Genomic DNA, 25,234 nt, shown 5'->3' with positions numbered 1-25,234 from the left:
AATGGGAACAATGCCACTCACTGGGCTCTCAGCTGGCTTTCAGTCAGTAAAATGTCTTCTTTTTTTTTTTAAGGCCATCTCTGGCCATCCTGTATTAAATAATATGTCCCCTCTACCCCATACAAAATGTTTATTTTTTTAGAAGACACAAACCCTGATCTACACTTTAACAAGTTACTTCCTTTTTCCTAGAATGTTCTTTCTTTCCCTCCCCACCTGTTAAGGTTTCAATTTATGTCCTTCCAGGTTCGATTTACCTGTCATTTCCCAGTTAAAATGACTCTCTCCCTTTCCTGTATTTATGTAGTTTTTGTAACTTCAAAGAACACTTAAATCTATCTTGCTGTAGAGTAACTGAAGGATACTCTCCTCCCTCACTATCTGTCTATGAGTCAAGGGTAGGCTCATTATTTCTTCATTTGCCTCAGTGCCTACTATAGTGTTTTGAATAACATATGTGCTCAATAAGTACTTACTTGCTAAATTAAAGATATGTATCTGATGTCCAAAAGCTGAAGAACCAAATACCCTTTGTTAAAGTGGAAGAAGTATCTTTGTTACAATGATTCTTCCACACTCAAAGTACTCTAAGTTACATAAATCTCTTTTGAAACTGCCTTTAGAGACTCCACAAAGTCACACTAGATAAATGGTTTTATTTCCCCGAGTTAGTAATAAATGACCTTGTTGATCATCTAAAATAGGTTACAGACTTAGAGTAGCTTGGATGGAGTGGACAGGCCAAAGGGCACTAAATTGGAGTAGGCTGTAAAGTTGGAGGTGAGAAAATGAAGATAAGGGATTTAGAGAACTGTACAAGTCAGAATAGGCCAGGTTTTGTTATGGCAATAAACTTCCTATTTAGTAAACATGGCTCTAAATTACTCTTATTTCTAAAAATCAAATCAGTTTAAAGGGTAGTTGTCAATGAAAATATTCAGAAGGACAAGTTGCTGGATCTGAAGGCAATTCCAATACAGAACAATGTTTAGAACTATTTAAATGAAGAAATATTTCCCAAGGTGACTACTTTGCAAAGAATAATACTCATTTGGATGCATTACATAATAGCCAGTTGCATTTGTTTAAAAAAAAAATACATTTTAGAATATGGAGCTGATTCTTTTTATATGTTAAATAAGTATAAATCAAATTTTGTAAAGACATTGTACATTTAAAATAATTTGAAAACCATAATTCTTCTATGAAGCAGCCCATCATTCCATAATTTATCTCTTTTGCAAATCCTAAATTTTCATAAATTAGGTTTTCAAAAATGGAGATAACTTGAGTTATTATGTGGACAGATTCTAATCTTTGGAACAAATGTCTCTTAACTTTATGCAAAATATTTTGAATATTATGTCTTAAAAACCAAATACTGCTATTATTCATTAAAAAGTTGCAAAATGCAATGAATTACCAAAATCATCATACTAGCATCTAAATTGCATATGTTTTGAACTGTAAGTCCAGCCACTTTCAAAATGTCTCTACTCAGATATTTTTTATAAGAACAGCATTTTCCATGAAAATGAATAAAATATTTTAACATAATATTTAATTTGACAAAGACACACATTTTCACCGCTGGAACACACCTATTACAAGATGGTGAATTTTTTGAGTATGGAGGAAAGCAGAGTGTTTGAATTATAAACCTTGATGACAGAACAACAAAAATAATGGCATTATCCTTTTTTACAGACCTCAGTTTTATAGCAGACATGTGTATATGTTTATTTTATAGGAATTCATGTTTGGACAGTGGCTCATGTGCATTTATTAAATTAAAATTTTTAAACAAATGTTCACAATATAGGAGATCACTATAAAGAATAGATTCGTTACTCATAAACTTTATTTAGTAATATTTTAATGTGTAAATGTAGTATTTTTTAAAATTTAAAATTTTATTTTTCAATTACAGTTTATATACGATATTATTTTCTATTGGTTTCAGGTGTACAGCACAGTGGTTAGACAATCATACACTTTTCAAAGTGTCCTCTGACATTTCCGGTACCCACCTGGCACCATACATAGTTATCAAAATATTATTGATTATATTCCCTACGCTGCACTTTACATCCATCCCCATGACTATTTTGTAACTACCAACTTGTACTTTTTAATTCCTTTGACTTTTTCACTCAGCCCATCAACCTCCCTCCCCTCTGGCAACCACCAGTCCAGTCTCCATGTCTATGAGTCCATTTCAATTTTGTTTGTTCATTTATTTTGTTAAGGTGTAGTATTTTTTGTTACAAATTTTGTATGTGTATGTACACATATATGCCATACATATATATAATATATATGTATCTCACTGAAAAATATATATATATATATACTGTCACTATCTTTACAGTAAGGTTGTTAGAAAATGACAGTGATTTTTCAGTAGGCAAGGTTGCTTTTGTCTTTGCTGCTAAACTTCATAGGTCTTTTCAATGAGAAATCAGGATGATTATATCTAAAATTCAAACAACAAGTTCTATGTACTAATGCAAGCAATTATCCAGGAAAAGAACAGTTTAAAAATCACCTTAAAAATTTCTGTTAAAAATGGCGTTCCATCATGAGGGGAAAATTAAATAGCACAACATATAAAGTTGACTTTTGTCACAAGGGAAAAATTGTCCATTAATGTAAAGTACAAATACAGAAATAACTAAGGAATGAAAAACCTACAGTCCATGACTGCATCTTGCCCTTTATTCCATGTAACAGCCTCTAAAATTTTCTATTAACTAAGAGCTCTAGAACCAATAGGACATCCAACTACACAAAGTTATACTGTAGCAATAATATTATACCCCATTCTAGTATTAAAAGCTTCCATCTAACAGAAGGGAAGCCTTTCATTTGTAACAGAACTAATGTAAAATCAATCCACCCAAAACAATTACTTCAATGAATGTTTTAAAACTATATGAGCATAAATCGAAGAGAATATGCATGTATGTGTGTATTCACACATTCATATATTTATTATATATAGGATAAACGTTTACCTAAAGGAGATGAATAAATGTGAAAAGACAAAACAGACCTATGTATAAGACAGAAGAGAGAATATAAGGAGTATAACATAATGAAGTCTCTAGATTTCATCTTTATCATCCTCTAAACAGAAGATTATATACTTTAAAAAGATAAAAAAAAGAAAGAAAATATGTATTTGTTGAACTACTTTTAAGATTCCTTTATTCAAAGTTAAAGACTATGGCTGTATAAACAAGACAGTCATTATTTATCTAAATCTGTCTAGACCTAACAATGTACTTTGTCATTATATGTCTCCAAATTCATTATCATTTGCAAAGATCTGACACTTGGTCATTGAAACCACTTTCATGAGATTTAACAAAACATTTAAAGGGTTTTTTTTTGTTTAAATAGTGGGACTGAATTGACTGTTGATTGACTGACTATTATTGGTATTACTTTTGGTAATGCACAGGTACAGCATAACCATGTTCACCCACATATCAATTTTAAAATATAATTTATCTTTTTTAATAAACCATAAAACACTAAAGGCAATGTATTACTTAAGACTCTGGGTACTTCGTGTGGCTGAAGGCATTTGGCTTTCAGCGTTTTACTTCAAAATACATTTGAGAAAGTGCAACTAATCCTAGTTCAGAGTTGTGTTGCTTAGGAATGCCTTGCCCTGTAACTCTTATAGGAAAAAACAAGTTCACGTTACCTCAGTTCATGTTATCTGTTTCTTGCACATACAATTTTAAAATCCTTTTCTGTCAACTGGATGGCTTTGGATTGTAATTCCCTGAATTTTTGTTGTTCCCATTTTTGTTGAGGCATTTTATTTCTTCTCTAATTATTTCTAACTCCTCTCTGTATTTTTTTATTTGCTTAGTTTTTCCTTTTACTTCTTCACTGCCACCTCTTCAGAGCTTTCTATTTGACCAGAATATTTTTGCAAGTATACATTAACACATTGACTCTTCCTGTTGCTTTTGAATACCTAGACCTTAGTAGAAAGAGACTGCACTTTGTTCCTTAAATGTTCCTCAAACATCTTCCACCTGTATTCAGTATATATCCAGATTCTAGTTCACATTCCTTCAAATTCCCTTTCTGACCTCAGTCCATTAATTTTGTAATATAACCTTTATATGAAACAAATGTCTCTAGGCACATGAAGACTAAAAGAATGAATAAACTTCGGATATCCTCTAATTTTTCATTGGTCTGATGTTAATATTGAGACCATTTTGATTTTTATTAAATCTGTAACTTCTTTTTATTGTATGTACAGCATGAATATTTGCTGCCTGAAAAACTAAAAGACATTTAGGACATGCACTAAATGCCTCAGGACAATCCATATTACATAATTCAGCTCAGTAAACACCATGAAACGCTTGGCCTTTATTTTCTTTAAAATACAGTCATTATTTTGGTGCATCATAATTCTTTTTTATCTCAAATACAACCACTGAATAAAATAATTAATGATTTATCAACAAACTTAATCCAAACTTAATTTAATTTTGAATCCAGGTTCAAAATTAATCCATCTCAAATTGTTTTTTTCTGTCAAGGAGAAAAATATATTTAAATTGCTATTTAAATAAATACAGGAAACAAAAGCATTGGAAAAAATTAGATTTTTCTTTCTTTGTGTCAGTACTTATGAAATGGTTAGGTAGGACATGTGAAGTATAAGTGAGCAAACTGCTTAAGCCCAAACAACTGTAATTTGACCTCAGCTCAAAACAAAAATTATACAGTCTGGAGTGGAGAAAAGTTAACCCTAAAGTAAAATTGTCAAGCAATTTCTAAACTAAATCAATTGATTTCATAATATTCTCACAACAAAACATTCTTTAAAAGCAGATCTGATATGAAGAGCCAATAATTAGAAAACATTCATTACCGATTTATAGCAGTCACCCATAAACTATTACAAGAACATTATATATATGGGGTTCAAGCCAGCAAACTATTAAAGTGCACTGACCTGGTGTGTTTTCATTATACTTTAATGCTACTGAAGCATTAATAAGTCCTGGAAGAACTGTAGTTATGTAGTTATGTCGAAACAGTCTTATCATATAATCAATTTTTCAAATATTCCAAGTATTTTAAGGCAGGCTACATTTCTTTTCTGCTTCTTGGTCAAAGTCATCTCACCTTCACAAATGCTATCACATTTTGTTTGTCTGGTCCAAGATGGGTTTCATCTTGGAAATATATCAATCTAAATGGTGCTAATTGCCATAGTTAATGAGTGCCAAGACACCTAGTACCCTTGGCCCTGTTACCATTTCTGTGCTTTTGCTTATGTACTTTCCATAATTTTTTTAAATGAGAATACACACATAATGTATGTCATTATTTTCAAAATAAAACAAAACACATTTGGAGGTTTTTCACAGAACTTTTCCCACATATCCTCCCCTCAAAGTTGCTAGCAATAATTAATAAAAGGAAGGGATTCAACTTCCTTCCATAATTTTTGGAAAACAGCAGCCAAGGTAGTAGAGAAAACTGACCTAACTCCTAATCTGCAACATTCGCTCCCACCAGGAAGTGTTTGTTTTTCTTAGTTGAGTGGACAAAATCCTGAAAAAAAAAAAACCTTCAGTAATAGCCCTCAATTTGGAGAAATATGTACTGAAAATTGTGACAACCTTAAGATGGTAGGAGCAGGGGTAGAGAGAAAGAGAGAGAGGAAGAGAGGGATGATGGGAGGGCAGTAGGGAGGTAAATGGCCAGAGCTCACCATTTTGTTTTTTCTTTACTGGGAGGAAAGAGAAAAGGGAAGACAAAACCAGGATAATTTCCCAAAGATAATTACTTTTAGTAAGAAATAGGCACTTAAAAAAAAAAGTAAAGAAAAACAGAAAAATAAATAATACAGTATTCTGAGGAAAGAGAAGGCAGGAGGGAAGAGTCACATAAACAGGCACAAAGATAATCCCTAACTGCTGGATCTAGATTATTACAGACTGAATGTCAAATGCTTTGTGGAGCATTTGGACACGCTGCTTCTTGCCCTGGCTTTCTGCATCATCAAATGCTTCTCATCCTTGAAGTCTCAAGTAAAATACCACCCCCTAAAACAATCACCCTCTAACCCTTTACCTAGATATTCATTAGCTGCTGTCAGAGGACGTTCTTATTTTGTGATTAAGTATTTTGGGTCTTTTCTCTATTCTTTCCTCTCTTCACAGTACACTGAAATCTGTTAAGAGGACAGAAATATTCTATGTTATTTATTGGTCAAGCACTGTAGGCACTGAGTAAATATTTGCTGGATGACTAAAGGACTAAATAAATATTTTCTTCACTTTAATATGTTTTCATATTATTTAGGTGTACTCTGAAACTTATCCACTTCGTGATGTATATTCTGTTTGTTAACACTGAGTGTATCTCTGTTATCTTTTAGTAAGTTTGGAATATGTGAAGTCAAAAAAAAAAAAAAAGGGAAAGGAAAAGAAAGAGGAAGAAAAGAAAATTAGAGAATATTTTAAATAAAGTATACTATATGTGTTATGAATGCCACCATACTTTCACCCCACAGGACTTTGCTATCTCACAATTAGCTGTATAGTCAGTACTTACTCAGTATTTGATATCTGTGCTGTTACTTATTCCTTTTTCTCAGGTATATTCTCAACCTTTTTTTCATTATCAGCTCTTTCTTCTTAGTATATAAATTTGTGCAAATATCTGATCTGCCATCAAAAATATACAAAAAATATGCAAACAAAGAAGATGAAAAAAAGTTTTTGGAAGATTTGCTCTGTTACAACTTTCTTATTTCTATTCAGAATTTCTGGGAAGAATTTTCACTTCTTCATCTCTCATCTCCTCTACGACCCACCATAAACTGACTTCTGTCCTTAACATCCAATTTAAACTATTTCCACCAAGATCACAAATTATAAAATTATTGAATCCCATAAAATATATTCAGTTTTGAGCTTACTTTATTTCTCAGATATTTTTGGCAACTCCTATCTTTTGAAAGTCTGTTTTTCCATTGGTTTCACAACAAATTTTGGTCTTCTCCTGACTCTGTCCTCTCTTAAGTTTCCTTTCCAGGCTTCTTCCTCTTCCTGCCCTTATTTTTTTTTTTCTTTCTCCTCCCCCTCCCCCTTTCTCCTCTTTCTCTTCCTTTCCTTCTTCCTCTTTCCTCCTCCTCCTTCTTTCTCCTCAGCCTCCTTCTCCTCTTTCCCTCTCTTGCTCTGACATCATACCTCCTCTTGGATAATTATATTCACATCTTTTGTGAATCAATGTTCATCTCTATTTTGAAGACTCTCATATATGTAGCTCCAGCACATATCTCAATTCTTCCATTTCTCTTCAGACTTACACATACAGCTGGCCACTGAATATCTTCAGGTGAATGCTCCACAGGCACTACAAACTTAACATCTCAAACTACAGACTCTACTCTCACTCTAAAAAATATTTTTCCTGTCCTTCCCCTCTCTTTGAATGGCACCATCATCCACCAGGAGGTCTGAAAGAACCTTTATTTCAAGCCCTTTCCTTTATTACTCTGCAGTTGCCCTGTACATCTGTAGGATGCGGTTAATGCCAGAATCAGGAAAGAATTTATGTCTCTGTTAGAGGAAATTTATCATCAGTACTCCACCAATATCGGAAAAATAATCAAGAAAATGCTCCTAATAATGATTAGATAAAATACAAAGGACACTTCATTGGAAATAATATTGGACATTTGAGAGGTGGAGGTATACTTGAACATTCTAAAAATCTCAAATATTAATCTTACATATGAAGAGGAGGAAGAAAATATGTAACATAAAGACAAGCTAATAAAAGAACATGGATTAAAATCTAGATTTAATTCTGTAATTCTTGTGTCTTTTGGTATTAGAAATAACTAATTTCTGTTTTCCCCCAATCTATGTGATGGCAAACAATTTTTTTTTTTGATAGGGAATAAATCAGAACGTAAGAGTACAGGGAGTATCAGGAAAGCAGAGTCTTAAAAAAGTATATATATAACATACATTTCTGAGAGTGGAATTTACCTTTCACTAAACATTTTGGGGATTATTTGTAAACTGACCTCAAAAAAATTTACACTATTCACTCTCCCACCCACCACATGTGATATCTGTTTCCTATATGGCCACCAATCTTGAATATAACCCTATTTTTAGAAGTCTGTCAACTTGATCATGGAAAATGGTATGTGTATATATGATTGGACATTTATATATATTTCCAATTAATCATGTTTTCATATCCTTTGATAATTTCATTGTGTTACTTGTAATTTTTTATTCTGGTTTTTTGTTTGTTTTTTGCTTCTTGGGTTAGATTTTCTTCCAGAATATTCACAGAATATATTTTTTTCATGCTACATTCTTTCTGTACTATTTTTAGAGTTTTTTCATTTAATATGAAATCACTATACAGCCCTTAATATACTTGAAAATTGTATGGGTAAACATTTCTTAATGCTCTTCCCACCCTACTTGAATCCCAATTTATTCACTTATCTTCCGTGCTTTTGTTTGAAAACTAAAATTTTACTTTAACAGGGCCAATCAGCGCAGGTACTTAACATTATCCTATTCACCTGTTTTCCATATCATATTTTCTCATCCTTTCTCAATCAGTGAGAACAAACCAGATAAAAATCATTGGGTTTTGCTATCACAATATTAGATTATGTGTTAGCAGTTGGCACTGCTATATAAAAATACCACAAATGGAGTAGCTTATCAACAACAAAAATTTATTTCTCATAGTTCTGGAGGCTGGAAGTCTAAGAACACGGTGCCAGGATGGTCAGGTTCTAATAAGAACTCTCTTTCAGGTTGCAAGCAGCTCACTCCTCATTGTATCTTCACATGGAAGGAAGAGCAAACTAGATCTTTGACCTCATTTTATAAGGGCACCCATTCATGATCCCATTCACGAAGGCTCCTCCCTGATGACCTAATTACTTTCCAAAGGCCCCACCATCTAATACTATCATATTGGGGTATGCAATTTGGTGAGAGATAAACATTGAGTCTGTAACAGTGTAGAACCAGCAATTAGGGACTATCTTTGTGCCTGTTAATGTGGCTCTTCCCTCAGTCTCCTCTTTCCCCAGAAGACTGTGTATTATTTATTTTTCTGGTTTTTTTTTTTTTTTACTTTCTTTTAAAATAAAGTGCCTGTTTCTTACTAAAAATAATTATCTGTGGGAAATTATCCTGGTTTTGTCTTCTCTTTTCTACTTTCCTCCCAATAAAGAAAAAACAAAATGGTGGGCATTAACCACTTACCTTTTGTGTAATACCTCTACTCCCCTACTCACTGACACAGACAACAGCATGGTGATTACCAAAGGGAAGGGGGAGGGTAGTAAAGGGTAAAGGAGGCCAAATATATGGTGACAAAAGGTGATTTTACTGTACTTTGGGTGGTGGGCACACATGGCAATATGTAGATCATGTATCATAGAAATGCTGAAAACCTACATGATCTTATTAACCAAAAAATTTAATAGAAAAAAACTAAAGAAAGAATTAAAAAAAGAGAATGTTGAGGCAGATCTTACAGAATTTTACTCTAAGAGAAATGGGAAGTTGCTGAAATATGGTATAATTCAAGAATAAACCAGCTTCTCAGGCAGAATGGATTGTAGGCAATAAGGTAGGCACTGAGGAGATCAGTTGGGAGGCTATTCAATGGTCCGAGATGGGGATCTTGGTAACTTCTAGTAAGAAGGTAGCGGTGGAAATAGAGAAAAGTGGACAGAGATTTGTAGTTAGGTTGTGAACCACCTCAGTTGTTACCTACTCTCTCTCAATTTCATCTTTTAAAAACTGGGGTTAATTATATTAATGCAAAGAGATTTTTTTGAGTATTATGTGAGAAGAATATGGTAAGTGCTTGGCATAAGAAATGTTGCAATAAATCTCAGTTCTTTACCAATATTTATTTAAAAACAACATTCACTCTTAAGTTAGAAATCGTGATAGCAACTAAATACCTACTCAGATATGAACTCTTTGGTTTTCACATATGTATATAATTTTTGAGATAACAAAGGAAAATGTTTATATTTTTGATTCATTAAATATATGGGGTTATACAAAAGTTATACAGATATTAATTCAAAGCCAAATTGACTATAACAAAAAGTAAACCAAAAAGGTGGAAATTTCTATTCAAATTCATTTCAACTGCATTGTATCAAACCTTTCAAATTGTATTAATTTAAAAGTGGAGAAATAAAAAAATTCTTCAGAATAAAATCTCTCACCCTAGAAATATGCCCACTGGCTTGAATGCAATGACTGCCCACTTTTCCTGTCTGTTTCTCCTCTATCAAAACACACACACACACACACACACACACAAACACTCACACACACTTACATACACAGAGTTTTATCAACTGTTTAACATTTGGAAAGAAATAGCTGACACAAAAGAAGAGGAATAAGTAAATATGTTTCCTGGGCTGTATATAATTGAACATTCTTCAAATTCCTTAAACAGAAATTTCAGTACCATGGAGATCCTTGAAATGAAGACAGATAAATGTGACCAATTATAGCCAAATACCTCTTGCCAAAAATTCAAAGAAAACTTCCAAGGAAATGATAAATAAAATCTCACTTCGAAATTATGTTATAAATGTGTCCTTACGTTCAAGAAATATTATACCCTTTAAAATAGAGGGAAAAACTGGCTGTGTTCCGTATGAGAATACACAGAATCTTCATCTTTGAACAAAGGGAAGAGCACTGTGGCAAATGAAAGACCCTCTTGCTTTTTGCCTTTCTTTTATTCATGTATAAAATTGAAAAAAGATAGGAAGCACAAACCCTGGGGCTTATAACACTACATAGGAACCTGTTTGTGAGGGTTAGTGTCAAATCTTGTGAAATAGTTCCAAATAGCTATATTTTAATGAAATCTACATACTTTGCTTCCTCAAAGAGAGGGAGGAGAAAAGGGAGAGGGGAAAAAAGCAAGAATGAGATGACCACAGAATACTTCCTTATAATGGAGTGGTCTAGTCCTGCTTCCACATAGATTATAGGTAGGGCATATTTTTAGTCATTTAAACCATGGTAATGCTGGATATATAAATATAGCCCACCACACTCTTTTGGGGGCATAATGTGTATGTTTTCAGGGCAGGCGACCTCCAGTGAGTTTTAATTTGCAGAAATAACACAGAGTTTAGTTTCCCTACTGGTCAGGCAGAGACTAAACCTATGAACTTATTCAACATCCAAGTTCTTGTAAGAGTAGAGACTCAAGTTCTGCAGAGAGCCCAAGTGGTAGAACAGGTTGCTTGAAAACTATTGGAGATCCTTGCCTTCACCTTAACAGCAGCATTATTTTTTTACCTGAGCATAATCCTAGATTAAAAACATAAATCTTAAACTTTACAGATAAACTTAATCCTTTCATTAAGTCAATATAACAATGAAGAAATAATATTAATGTTTTCTAGAGATTTTTAATCTGTATCAATTTTCAAAATGTTTGTTTCTACTACTTAAAAGAGAAATTTAAACCATCTAGTAGTTTACAACAGATCAAATTTACTAGGTATTTATCTTCGCCATTAGACAGAAAAGAGAAAAAAAGAAAGGAAGACTACCTTTCACCTAATAACTGAAAATACTTCTCATAGCAAACTCAAACTTGGGCAACACTTTACAACATGGCACTTTCAACAACTCCTTTCTCTTTGTACTTCTTTAGTTTTGAATTTTTCATCTTTCTCACTTCATTTCTTTGTACTATCTAACATTTTTAAACTTTTTTCTCTTTTTCCTTTTTCTTTCTCTTCTTCCTGATTTTTACATTACACTGCTGGTGAACTTAGAGTAGAAAAACATTATGTTAAAATAAAGCAAACATTCTTTTAAATATTATTAAACATTTCCAAGCATTGCTAGTTCAATCACACAAGTTCACTTAGGATTTTAATGATGATTCCAAGTTATATCTCTTATCTAACTCAAACATTAAAAGACATGTAGTTTAGAGATTAATGTATTTTATTAAAGTATTTTTAAAGAAACCAGTCATTTATATTTGCTATCTATATCCTCTTACCAACAGAGTTTATGCTACAGAGTTTAACTTGAGTGTACAGAAAGTCTTCTGTAGCTCTCCAATTCTGGCAGGACTAAATCAGAGGGCTATTGTTGGCAGAAGGCAAAGTTGGTCAAGGCAAAAAAAAAAAAAAAAGGACCTGATAGTATTTTTCTTCAGACTCTCCTTCTTCCTTGTAATAAACCTGATCTAGATTCCCCACTTTCCCATTCAATATTTGCTGAAATTTAACTATTTGTAGAATAGTAAGTGATATTAGACATTGACATGGAAAAGTTTACAATTTAGGCAGGAACACAACTATAATATAATTTGGCAAGGTCCTTAGTGGAAGTAAGAAGAGATGACTACCCTCATTACTCATCTGGTTACTCAGAGAACTCTACTTTATTCCTTGAATTAACTCTTTACTTGCAACCACCTCTCTATCCTCTTTATTAATATTCACCTGTTGGTTAAGCCTATTTTTCCTCAAGGCACACCTTTTGGAGAGGTGTTTTGAGAAAACAATATTGCCAATTAATTCACAATTAAAAGAGTAAAGCATGTACACTATATCTTCCTTGCATTTTAACACATCACTCCATTTGAAATGAACTGGTTGCTAATGGTGGAGATTTCCAGAACTGCATAGTAAGCTGTCAGCAGAAAAATTTTAATAAGATCTTCATACACTTCAATAACAACAGCAAGCAGTTAACTCTTCCACATAAAACTTCCATTTATATGACTTGACTTTATTTTTTAATTATATTTTATTGATTTTGCTATTACAGTTGTCCTGACTTTCCCCCCTTTGCTCCCTCTCCCCCGAGCACCTCCGTCTCCCTTACACAATCCCCCCACAATTGTTCATGTCCATGGGTCATGTGTATATGTTCTTTGATAACTCCATTTCCTATACTGTACTTTACACCCCCATGCTATTCTGTAACTACTTATTTGTAATTCTTAACCCTCTCACTTCTTCACCCATTCTCCCATACCCATCTTCCATCTGGCAACCATCAAGATGCTCTCCGTATCAATGATTGTATCTCTGTTCTTCCTATTTGCTTGTTTCTTAGATTCAATTGTTCATAGATCTGTATTTTTTGCCATTTTATTGTCCATAATTTTGATCTTCTCCTTTTTATTACATAAGTCCTTTGAACATCTCATAAAATAATGGTTTGATGATGATGAACTCCTTTTAGTGTTTCCTTGTCTGGGAAGCTCTTTATCTGCCCTCCAATTCTAAATGACAGCTTTGCTGGGTAGAGCAATCTTGGCTATAGGTTCCTGCTTTTCATGACTTTGAATATTTCTTGCCAATCCCTTCTAGCTTGCAAAGTTTATAAGAGAAATCAGCTGTTCACTTCTCGGCCTTTTGGCTAAGATCAAGTGTAGTATCTGTTCTTATCAGAAATCAGCTGAGAGTTGTATGAGAACTCCCCTGTAGGTAACTTAACTTCTCTTGCTGCTTTTAAGACTCTCTATTTAACTTTAACCTTTGGCATTTTAATTATGATGTGTCTTGGAGTGGGCCTCTTTGCATCCATCTTGTTTGGGATTCTCTGTCCTTCCTGAACTTGTATGTCTATTTCCTCCACCAAATTAGGGATGTTTTCTTTCCTAATTTTTTCAAATAGATTTCCAATTTTTTGCTTTTTCTTTTCTCCTCCTGGCACCCCATGAGGTGAATGTTGGAATATTTGAAGTTGTCCCAGAGGCTGCTTACCCTATCCTCATTTTTTTGCATTCTTTTTTCTTCTTCTTGTTCTGATTGGTTGTTTTTTGCTTCCTTATGTTCCGTATCATTGATTTGATTCTTGGCTTCATCCACTCTATTATTATTCCCTATAAATTGTTCTTTATTTCAATCAGTGAATCCTTCCTTCTGACTAGATCTCTGTCATGCTCCTGAGGTCCTCACTAAGTTCCTTGAACATCCTTATAACCACTGTTTTGTTTGAACTCTATATCTGATAGACTACCTATCTATCTAGCTCTTTTTCTGGAATTTTGATCTGTTCTTTTATTTGGGCCATGTTTCTTTGTCTCCTCATTTTGGCAGCCTCCCTGTGTTTGTTTCTATGTATTAGGTAGAGCTGCTTTGTCTCCATGTTCTGGTAGCGTGCCCTAATGTAGTAGGTTTCCTGCAGGGTCCAGTGGCACAGCCTCCCCTTTCACCGAAGCTGGGTACTCAAGGTGAGCCTTCCATGTGGGCTGAGGACAGCCTCCTCTTGTTGTTGAGCCTTGGTTGCTGTTGGCAAATCAATGGGACAGATTAACCCAGGCCAGTCAGCTGCAACAATTGGCTGTGACCACTTACTACCAACATCCACCCTTCATGGTGGGTATGCTGTGCAGGGGCACAGTGATGGTGCTCTGACATGGTCTGTAGCTGTCCACTGGGTGATGCAGCCAAGGTTAGCCTCCACTTGTGTTTTGCCCAGAGCCACCCTGCCTGAGCTATAAATTAATCTGAGATGGCTGTTACTTGTGCTTTGCTTGGATTCCCAGGCAAAGCCAAGCTGTGAATCTAGACTGGCTGCTGCTCCTGCTGGGCCTGGAGCTCCCTGAGGCCTATAGCTGCTTGTTTGATAGGATTTAGGAAGTGATGAAACAGGAGACAAGACCAGTCATTCATTTTTCCATTCATATGGAAAAGCAGCCTGCATGGGCCCATAAATGGGTAGGGCAGAGTCTCCGTAAATCTCCAAGGTGGGGCAATGAGTGTTAGGTTGATGGAGATATGGCACCAGCTTACTGGTCCCTTGGAGGAAGGATTTAGAAAAGGGACAATGGTCTCTGCTCATCTTCATGCCAGACACTTCAGTTCCTCCCTTTATGCCACTGGTGCCCTTCAAGCTGCCACGCTGGTGCTGGAGCTCAGAGGGAGTGAGTCTGAGTAGGTCAGTCCATGTGTATGTATTCCTTAAGAGGAGCTGCTTGGGGCTCCAGAATTTTCTTCCACAGACTCAATCCCCATTGACTTCTGCAGCCAGAAGTTGTGGGGACTTATCTTCCTGGCACTGGAACACTGAGCTGGGTGGCCTGGTGTAGGGCTGGGACTCCTCATTCCCAAGATATCCCTCCTGAATTTTTATCTACCACCATAGGTGAGGGACCAGTCCGTTCAACGTCTGCACTCCTACCAGTGTGGATGGATATGGTTTCTTTAATTCCATATGTGTCAGATGTCCATTCAACTTGATTTATGATGGTTCTAAGTGGTGGTTGTTCTATATTTTAGTTGTAGTTTTGATGTGGTTGTCTGAAGAGGCAAGATATGTCTGCCTGTGCTGCCATCTTGCCAGAAGTGACATTGTTTTTAAAAAACAGCATATGTCACAGTTACTCACTTAGGAGATATGATTTAATCTAATATAATTCCATCAACTGTTACTGTTAGTAGTAATAGTTTACTGTTAGTAACTACTATAACTAAAATAGAAATTATATTGATTTAAAATTACAAAAACTTACATTTATTCTTTGATGCTATTATGAAGGTTTACCTCAGATACACAAAAATAGTTCATGATTGTTTTCAAATTGGAAATGCAAGATTCCCATGATAATAGGAATAAAACAAAATCAGACATATTTAAACATAACAAGGATATGATTCATGAAATCACATAATCAGAAGTGTACCTATTGAGGAAAATAATATTTTATACCATGTCCATAAGAAAAAATAATTGAATATCTGTGCAGCTGGGTTCCTCCCCTAAAAAACAAAGGGCTTAAGTCAGAATAAACTCTGTTTGCTTCAAGGCTTGATATGTAGATGAATGGTCTGCATAAATACTTCCCAATTCTCCTATGACATGCATTTTATCTATAATTTTATAATTAAGGAGTCTGCAAAAATAAAAGAAACATCTTTTATATTTGTGTCCCCAAATACTAACTGAATGCTTAACCCACAATTAAGTGCCTTAATAAAATTCAGCTGGACAGACTGAAGATTGGATAAGTGGAAAAACACATTGATGTAAATGAATGTTGCAAAGTCAAGGATATATGAAGACATTTAATGAGAGACAAAGAAGACGCTGAAATGAGTATTTTTACAGATTTCAAGGCTCTATGGATAGTTTAATAGATTACTAACATTTAGTTTGGAGGATCAAAGCAAGAAATTTAACAAATGAAGAAAATAGAAGTTAAATAAGGTCCATTTTGACTATGCTTACTCACAATCTATCCCAAATTATTCCTCACAGTTTGAAATAATTTCATCTAGAATATAGAAGTGTATCTCTAATTTCAGTTATACAAATCTCAGATCTCATCTTACCAATGTTTTCTGGAAATTAATTGTTTTTCACCTAACTTCATTAAAATTCCATTTCTAGATGCCCAACATCACTAGGCATCAGAGATATGCAAATTAAAACCACAATGAGATACTACCTCACACTGGTCAGGAGGGCCACTATTAATAAATCTACAAACAACAAATGCTGGCAAGGATGTGGAGAGAAGGGGACCCTAGGGCACTGTTGGTGGGAATGCAGACTGGTGCAGTCACTACGGAAAACAGTTTGGAATTTCCTCAAAAAACTAAAAATGGAACTGCCTTTTGACCAAGCAATTCCAATGCTGGCATTATACCCTAAGAATCCTGAAACACTAATTCAAAAGAACCTATGCACCCCAATGTTCAAAGCAGTTTTACAATAGTCAAGTGCTGGAAACAGCTTAAGTGCTCATCAATAAATGAATAGATCAAAGAAACCGTGGTACATTTACACAATGGAATACTACACCACAGAAGGAAAATAGGAACTCCTGCCTTTTGCAACAGCATGGATGGAACTGGAGAATATTATGCTAAGTGAAATAAGCGAGGACGTGAAAGACAAATACTACATGATCTCACCTATAAGAGGAACTTAATGAAGAAAACCAACAAATAAGCAAAACAGAACCAGAGGCATAGAAACAAGGAAAAGACTGACAGCAACCAGAAAGGAGGGGAGAGGGGCATAAGGGGGTCAAGAAGGGGAAGGGCCTTATCAATGAATAGGTATAAATGACCCATGGACATGGACAACAGGGTAGGTATTGACTGTGGGAGCAGGAGTGGCGGGGGGTGGGGGAGCAGGGCACAGCAACAGGGGAATATTGGGACAACTGTAATAGAACAGCAATAAAAAAAAAGAAACCTCCATTTCCTTATCTGTAGAACATAATATCTATATTAAGGAATTACTGTGATAATCAGATGGACTCACTGCATGTTATAGTTTCATTTGTTTATTTCCCAACTATCATTATCCTTTCCTTAAGGCCAATCCCTCCACTTGATACTTTATTTTTGTAATCTCCTAAAGTCCCTAGGACTTTGCTCTATCAATTATCACTTCTCTCTCCTTATCTGCAATGTCTTCTTCTCTGCTGGCTCTTTACTTTTCAATACATGTAAATCATCCTCATCCCTGTGCCGCCTTTAGCAAAAATTCTCTACCTCTTCTCCCTTCTGTTCATTGAATAAATGAACAACAAAATTCAAAGGACTTACTTCTCAATACGAAAACCATATATGGGTTTCTAAAAGGAGAAATGTATAGAATAAAAAGCAATAATAACATTACAAATGTTGTTAAGCATAGGCTCTTGTTTCCAGGTATAATATATAGTTACATATAATTAAATTGAACCCATCATCTTCAGTTTTGAATGCGAGTATTTTCAGTTAATAAACCCATGTCAATTCTCTCTAAAATTATTCATAAGTTCCATCCAAACCCTGTCGGAGGACAAATGAAATTAATGCCTGGGCAAAATGTGGTGGTTGATTAAATTATCTTAAAGTTTTTATAGAAAAGTAACTGGAAAATAGTTAATATTTTAAAATAAATAAAAGAAAACCCTCATTAACAAGTTTAAATTATATCATAAAAGCCACAACAATTAAAATAGCATAGTCTAAGAGTAAAGAAAATGACAGAACTGAAAAGAAAAAATAGAAAGGCTAGAAATATAATAAAAAAGCGTGAAAGGAACCCACTTGTAAATTAAGTATTTAGCATATGATAAACAATGCATTTCAAATCAACAGGGAAAACAGAGATTTTTCGATTGATTATGCTGGGACAACTGGTTAAATATTGAGAACAGAGTAAATTTACAGCCTATCTGACACTGTATATCAAAATGAAATTCCAGATGGTTAAAGAGTTTTATGTAAACAATGAAACCATAAAAAACTAGAAGCAAATATAGGAGAATTGTTAATCCAAGTTGAAGAAGTTCTTTCTAAGCATAAAAACAAAGGCAGAATCCATAAAGAAAAATATAATAGATTTTTTTTAATAGTAGATTTGAACACATAAAAAATTTTTAAAAATCTATATTACAAAAATACAGAAAAAATATTCAAAACATATGACAGAATTACCATGTAGTAATTTAATTTTTTCTATGAAAAATAATTAAGGACCTGAAAAAAAATGATTAACATATGCTGTTAAATGGAGAATGCATTACAAAACAGTATATGTGTTCTGATCCCAGCTTTGAATGTGTATAATGGCTTCCCCCACACGTCACGTTGTTTATAGTCTCCACACTTTTATTCATGCAGTTCACTCTGACCAGAAAAGTATTCCCTCCCTCATTGTCTAGTCTTCTACTTTTCATTTTTCAAGGATTATTTCAGACATTTCTTCAGATATCAAGAACTTTTGCCTAAATTACCAGGCTGCAAAAAATAGGTGTCCTTCCTTTGTATGCTCATAGCATAATGTTACACATCATCTAATTAGTTTAATATAATATTATTATGTATATTTATGTATCACTACTATTAAAGTTCCTCAAGAGAATAAAAACTACTTTTCTCTGCATTCCCACTGCCTATTATCTATTATGTATTACACATTTTTAAAATATTAGTTTGAATTATTGTTATAATGTCTTCTAATCAGGATTATTCTAAAATGAAGTTAATGACAATAGGGAGGCAAATAGTACAAGAAGACTCAAACAGTATAAGAAGGCTGAGAAAAAATAAAAATAAATGACACAGCTATGTAATGAAAATTCATTCTGTACTCCTTTCTAAGACCTAGCAGTAGCTTCCTTTAGGGTACAGCTCAATGATTCACCCTAGAGTATCCCAGGTATCTACTGATCTTTTCAAAAATCTAAAGACATTTACCACTTACAGTCTGTGTTCAACAATTTATCATTTATAGTTTATTGTTATTTAATTATTTCTCATTTATGAATATTTTCTTTTTAATTAGATGTTGAGCTCTGTTAAAGAGACCTTGACTTATTCTAGCTAGCTACCCTACAATGTGTTTAGTTTAACAGCTTAGTACTTTACTAAAAATCAATAAATATATACTTATTTGTTCATAGCTTTGAATAATTTTCTATGTTTTTATATACATACTTTTCATAATTCTCAAGGACAGGGAGAATCAACTCCAGTTTCCTCCTTCCTCTATCACTATCCAAATGGTAGATATACTTGCATACTGAGTATTATAGTAATACTTGCACTTGCTAAGTAAACCTTATACTATTAAAAAAGAACAGATTCAGCTATGTTTCTCCTAACTATGCCAGGCTACAAGGCTTTCCTAATTCTCATGAATTAGGGGAAGTAAGTTTGTCCAACTTTTCTAGTAGAGTATATTAGGATATTTAAATGAGCTCACCTCTCTACAATTAATAGACAATTTTTTATTAATAAGTATTCAATAGTAGATCTTCTTGAGCTAAATCATGAGAGGTAGTACTAGTAAGGATTTTCTTGTTAGTAAAAACATTTTTGCTACCTATAGCTTAGTATATACAATGTCCAAAAACACATATCCTACTTACAGCTAATGTCAATTTTCCATCACGCTGCTTAATATGTTCCAAAGTTTTCCAGTAAGCTTTCTGACCTCTTATAGACTGAAAATACAACTATTAGATGTAAATTATTTAATGCCAAGGAAAAAAAGTCCTCCTTTTCTCCTTATGTCTTTGTTTCACAAAACTATTATCAGACAGGCCATGCAAATAACTAAAAACAAAAAATTATATGGTGTAGTTAATTGAAAAAACGCTTTTGCTGCACACAGAAATTAACACTAAGTGCTGTATTAACAGGAAATCAGTGATTTTCAATTGACATTGCACAGGAAATCATTTAGTGTCAATTGATATTAAATGGGCAAAATTGTACTGAAGTAGTAGAAAATGATTTGGTTGAAAGAAATGTGCTTCCATTAGATGACTTGATATTAAGTGGGCTTAAATGTAATAAGTTTTAGAGGTCACTAGTCAACAAAAATTAGGGCATGCTATCCAACCTGCAGTACATCAGACCAGTTGCTTTTAACATTGTTATCAAAATACAACCTAGTGTCGTATTATCAAGACAAAATTTCCTTCCTATGAGCTTTCAAGGTAAAAAAATTCAAATTAAATATTTCAATGAGATAACTTAACCAGCAGTGAGAATAATTATTTTGGGGGTCTACTTAATTATCCTAATCCTTTAAAACCCATATATATTATATGGCATGAAATGAAAGACAAAATAATAGCATCTGTTTTATATAATATGATCCAGATCGAGGTCTCACTATAAAAGACGCTAACAGTTGCAGGTTCAATCCCTGGTCAGGGCACATACAAGAAGCAGCCAATGGATGCACAAACAAATGGAACAAATTTCTCTCTCTCTGTCTCTCTCTCTCAATAAATGAATTTTAAAATATTAAATGAGTAACATTATTGGATATTATCAAAAATATTTCTTAGGTATTTAAAGGTACCTATGTTTTAAACCTGAGAAATTGGGAAGGGGAAGTATGTAGATATGGGAGATATTAAGAGTGGGAAGAAGCAGGAAAAAGTAAATTATACACTCACTACAAAGAGAACAAATTGCATAAAATATTTTAGACATTTCCTGGAGGTACAAATGGGGATTTTTTTTAGCACAGAACTATAAAAATCACTTGTTATTGTAATGCAATAAACAATCATGAGGTAATAGACATCCACAGAGCAGTCTACTCAAACACAACAGATTATACATTTTCTCAAGAGCACATGGTACATTCTCCAGGATAGACCATATGTTAGTCCACAAAGTAATTTTCAATGTTATTTAAAAAGATAAATATCATACAAAGTATCTTCTCTTACCACAACACAATAAAGTTAGAAATCAGCAACAGAAGGGAAATGGGAAAATTCACACATTTTTGGATATTAAAAAACACAATGTTAGTGTGGTGATTGTGGGTGCGGGTAAGATGGGTGTAGGTGTAAGAAAGTATAGGAGAGATAACTGATAATGGAAAAAATACAGTAAAATTGAACTATAAAAATAACACTGTTACGTGATGAATGAATCAAAGAAGACTTCACAGATAAACTAGAAATTACTTAGAAATGAATGAAAGTAAAAACATACCAAAAGCTGAGAGAGAATTTTGGCAGATTTTATATGTATATCACACCTCAGATATATTTAAAAAAAAAAGGGGGACAAACTGGACTTCATGAAAATTAAAAAAAAATTTTCATCAGTCCTGGCTAGTGTGGCTCAGTGGACTGAGCACAGGCCTGTGAACCAAAAGGTCACCAGTTGGATTCCCTAGTCAGGGCATGTGCCTGGGCTGCGGGCCATGTCCCTAGCAGGGGGCACATGAGAGGCAGCCACACATTGATGTTTCTCTCCCTCTCTTTCCCCTCCCTTCCCCTCTCTCTAAAAATAAATAAAATCTTTTTTAAAAAAAAACTTTTGCATCAAAAGTAAAAATGGAATCTATAGAAAGGGAGAAAATATTGCAAATCATATGTCAGATATAATACCTAGAATATATAGAGAGCACCTAAAATTCAACAACAACCCAATTCAAAAGCAGGAATTTTTAAAAATAACTTAGACATTTCCCAAAAGAAAGTCTACAAATGACTAATAAATACATGAAACGATATTCAGCATCATTAATCACTGAAGAATGCAAATCAAATACTACTTCACACCAATTAAAATGGTTAATATCAAAAAATAGAACAAATGTAGGAAAGAACATGGAGAAATTAGAACCCTTCTATACTATTGTTGGGAAATTAAGATGTTACAGCCACTGTGGAAAACAGTATGACAATTCCTCAAAAAATTAAAAATTGAACTACTATGTGATCCAGCAATTCCACTTCTGGGTACTTACTTAAAAAAAAGAAAGAAAGCTGAGTCTCAGAAAGGTACTTGTACGCCCATATTCATAGCATCGTTACTCAAAATAGCTAAATACTAGAAAGAGCCAAGTGTCCATAGGTGGATGAATGGATAAGCAAAATTTGGTATATGCATACAATGCAGTATTATTTACCCTAAAAAAGGAAAGAGAATTCTCAAAAATGCTGCATCTTGAACCTTGAGGATATTGTGCTAAGTGAAATAAATCATTCACAGAAAGACAAATACTGTATGATCCCATTTATATCAGGTAATTAGGGTAGTCAAAATCATAGAGACAAAGTATAATACGGTCATTTCCAGGAGCTGGAGGGATCAGAATACGGAGGGTTGTTGCTTAATGAGTATAGAGTTTCAGTATTCCAAGAATAAAAAAGTTCTGAAGATGAACAGTGGTGATGGTTGCACAATATGAGAGCCACTTAAAAATGATAAAGAGGACAAATATATCATTGGTATTTCATCACAATTTTTAAAAATGGAAAAAAATGGTAGTTAAGCTTTGTAACTTTTTACTTGTCCTTTTCCCAGCAAACAAAAAAGAAAAAAGAACTTATAGAGAACGTACCTGGTAACCATTGGTATGTAGTAGTAATGATTATCATTTTCTAATTTGGCTCAAAAAATGGAAAAAAAAAATCCTTTGGAAGAACTCTAAGCCCTCAGAGAGCTTATAAGGAATGCACAAAAATGTAAACTAAGAACATTCCCTAGGATTAACAGAAAGCAATCTTAAATAAAATTCAGCTTCATCCCTGAAGGAAGGTTACAATGAAACGAGAACTATATTCAGGACAATCTTAAAGGGACAGAGGAATTACTGATTTAGATGGATAACACAGAAAAATTTTATTGGATAGTAATGTGTAGTTATGATATTTACTATTTATTGAGTTCTTACTAATGGCAAGCACAATGCTCAGCATTCTTTACAAAATATCACAATTTTTTCTCTTAACAATATGGTGGAGTTCGCCTATTCAGAAACAAAGATGATGAACTAAGAATACTAACCAAGTCACAAAAACCGTGATTATGAAACTTACATCTCTCTAAATCCAAAGTCAAGAATTTTAACTACGTAAACAAGACTTTCAAAACTGAGATATAGTTGGTAATTTAAAATAAAAGTTCTCTTGCAAGAATACCTGAAGCTAAAGCAATTTAAAGAACAACTGAGGCTGAGCTCCATACAAGCTAGTAGGCTTTTATTAGAATTATTAATACGCCAGATGACAATCTGATATGAGGAGGTGGGTTTAAGCAGTGATTGATAGGAGACTATTAATATAAAAAACACATAACTGTACCTAAATGTGGCTATTCCTTTCAATCTGGCTTTGAGTGTTAGTTTTTAAATAAATATATCCACTAGAAAACATCAATTCTTTGTCATTTTAATACAGAGAATTCTCTTCTAATTTCTAAATGGCATAAATGAATTGAAAATTGTAATTAAATAATTAACTCAGTTATCCCAACTACAGAAAACTTATCTATATTCCAACAATGAAGTTTCGCATAGGTGCCACTACCACCTACATAAGGTATACAGTACCAAGTTTTGGTCGATGTACAAGAATAACCACCTTTTCAGGGTTAGACTTTCAATCTATCATCCATGCCTATGCAAGATGACAAATGCAATGGGTTCAAAGACTTATAGGGAAAATTTATGTAAGCTTTAACGTAGGTTAACCAGTACGTATTAATTCAAAATGCTTTTGTTAAGAGCAAGGTAAGTACTATACATCCTACATTCTGAAGGTATTCACAAACCCAGTTAACAATATTCAATATCAAAGCTTGCTTCCTTGTGTGCATAACACCACCATAAAACACTGTAAAAGCAAATACCATACAAGAAGAAAAGTGACTTGGCAATACAGGTTTTGCAATCTAAATAAAGTTTTTAAAAATCACAAATAGATAAAAACATAACCAGTCACATCAGTAAGTATACTGCACATACTAATTCAGTAAATTACTAAGTATTCAAGAAAGCAAGGAATGAAAATAACATACATTACTTGTTCAATGTACTAAGCTCCTACCAATGAACTTTTCTTAATTTATTTTTTGCTATATGTCATATTTTTTCTTGAATTTTTATTATAAAACCTAAGGTATGTTTTCCTGAAACAAGTTTATCTCTAAATATAAAGAATGCATCCAACATTAGAGAAATAACAAATTTTATAAAAATAAATTTTTTGATAAACTAGTCTTTGTATTATATTTTAAAGGAACACTAAAAATATTGAAATTTATATTGCAGTTCTAAAAACTCTAATACTATCAACATTTCTGTAACATATCTGCAATATAAAAGCTGCAAAATATAAAGCATTTTAACATAATATTTTCAACAGCTTTTGGTCATTATATGTTTATATTTAATTCACACAATTTTCACAATTCTGTTTAAAATTTTATTTCTTTTCTTGTATTCGCTTTTGCTGTTGAAGATTAAAGGCACCTTCTCTGACACTGCTATTAGGTAATACCTCAGTGACCTGTTGCTGTATACTTGGACTGGAAGAGATAGTACCTTCAGTAAGGTCAGCATGAGCAAACTGTGTGATATGAACATTAAAAGAAATAAGATTAAATCTTAAACTGTGCTAACAGAATAACAGCATCTCAAATGAAGTAGGTTAACAGTCTCACTCTTCTTCAGCAATGGTTAGGTGACATGATCAATATTGTGATACATAATGACCCAGAATCGCTATTACATTCTTAGAAAGGGGACAAGGAAAGGTACAAGACTAAAATCACAACAGAGAAGGAATGGATAAAAGAATCAAGGGTTCCTATTTATGGGATTGGGGGAATAATTAAAGTAGAAAATGTTTCAAATGCTTGAAAACTTCCTATCAGATGTACACTGCATCGTCTCAGGGGATGTATTAAAAT

General features: G+C 33.5%; 1 protein-coding gene and 1 pseudogene across 3 annotated transcripts in view; one reads left to right on the top strand and one right to left on the bottom strand.

The window, feature by feature from the left end:
* Positions 1-25,234, bottom strand: part of ZBTB20 (zinc finger and BTB domain containing 20) — an 804,941-nt gene that overhangs the window by 661,984 nt on the left and 117,723 nt on the right. The gene's annotated exons all lie outside the window — the stretch shown is intronic.
* LOC129073749 (uncharacterized) lies at positions 13,453-13,576 on the top strand (annotated as a pseudogene).

The sequence above is a fragment of the Pteronotus mesoamericanus genome, unplaced genomic scaffold, assembly GCF_021234165.1.
Source record: "Pteronotus mesoamericanus isolate MK-2021 breed Mesoamerican mustached bat unplaced genomic scaffold, CSHL_Meso_final contig_42, whole genome shotgun sequence".
NCBI classification, from domain to species: Eukaryota; Metazoa; Chordata; class Mammalia; order Chiroptera; family Mormoopidae; genus Pteronotus; species Pteronotus mesoamericanus.
This window is presented reverse-complemented; position numbering and strand designations above follow the sequence as displayed.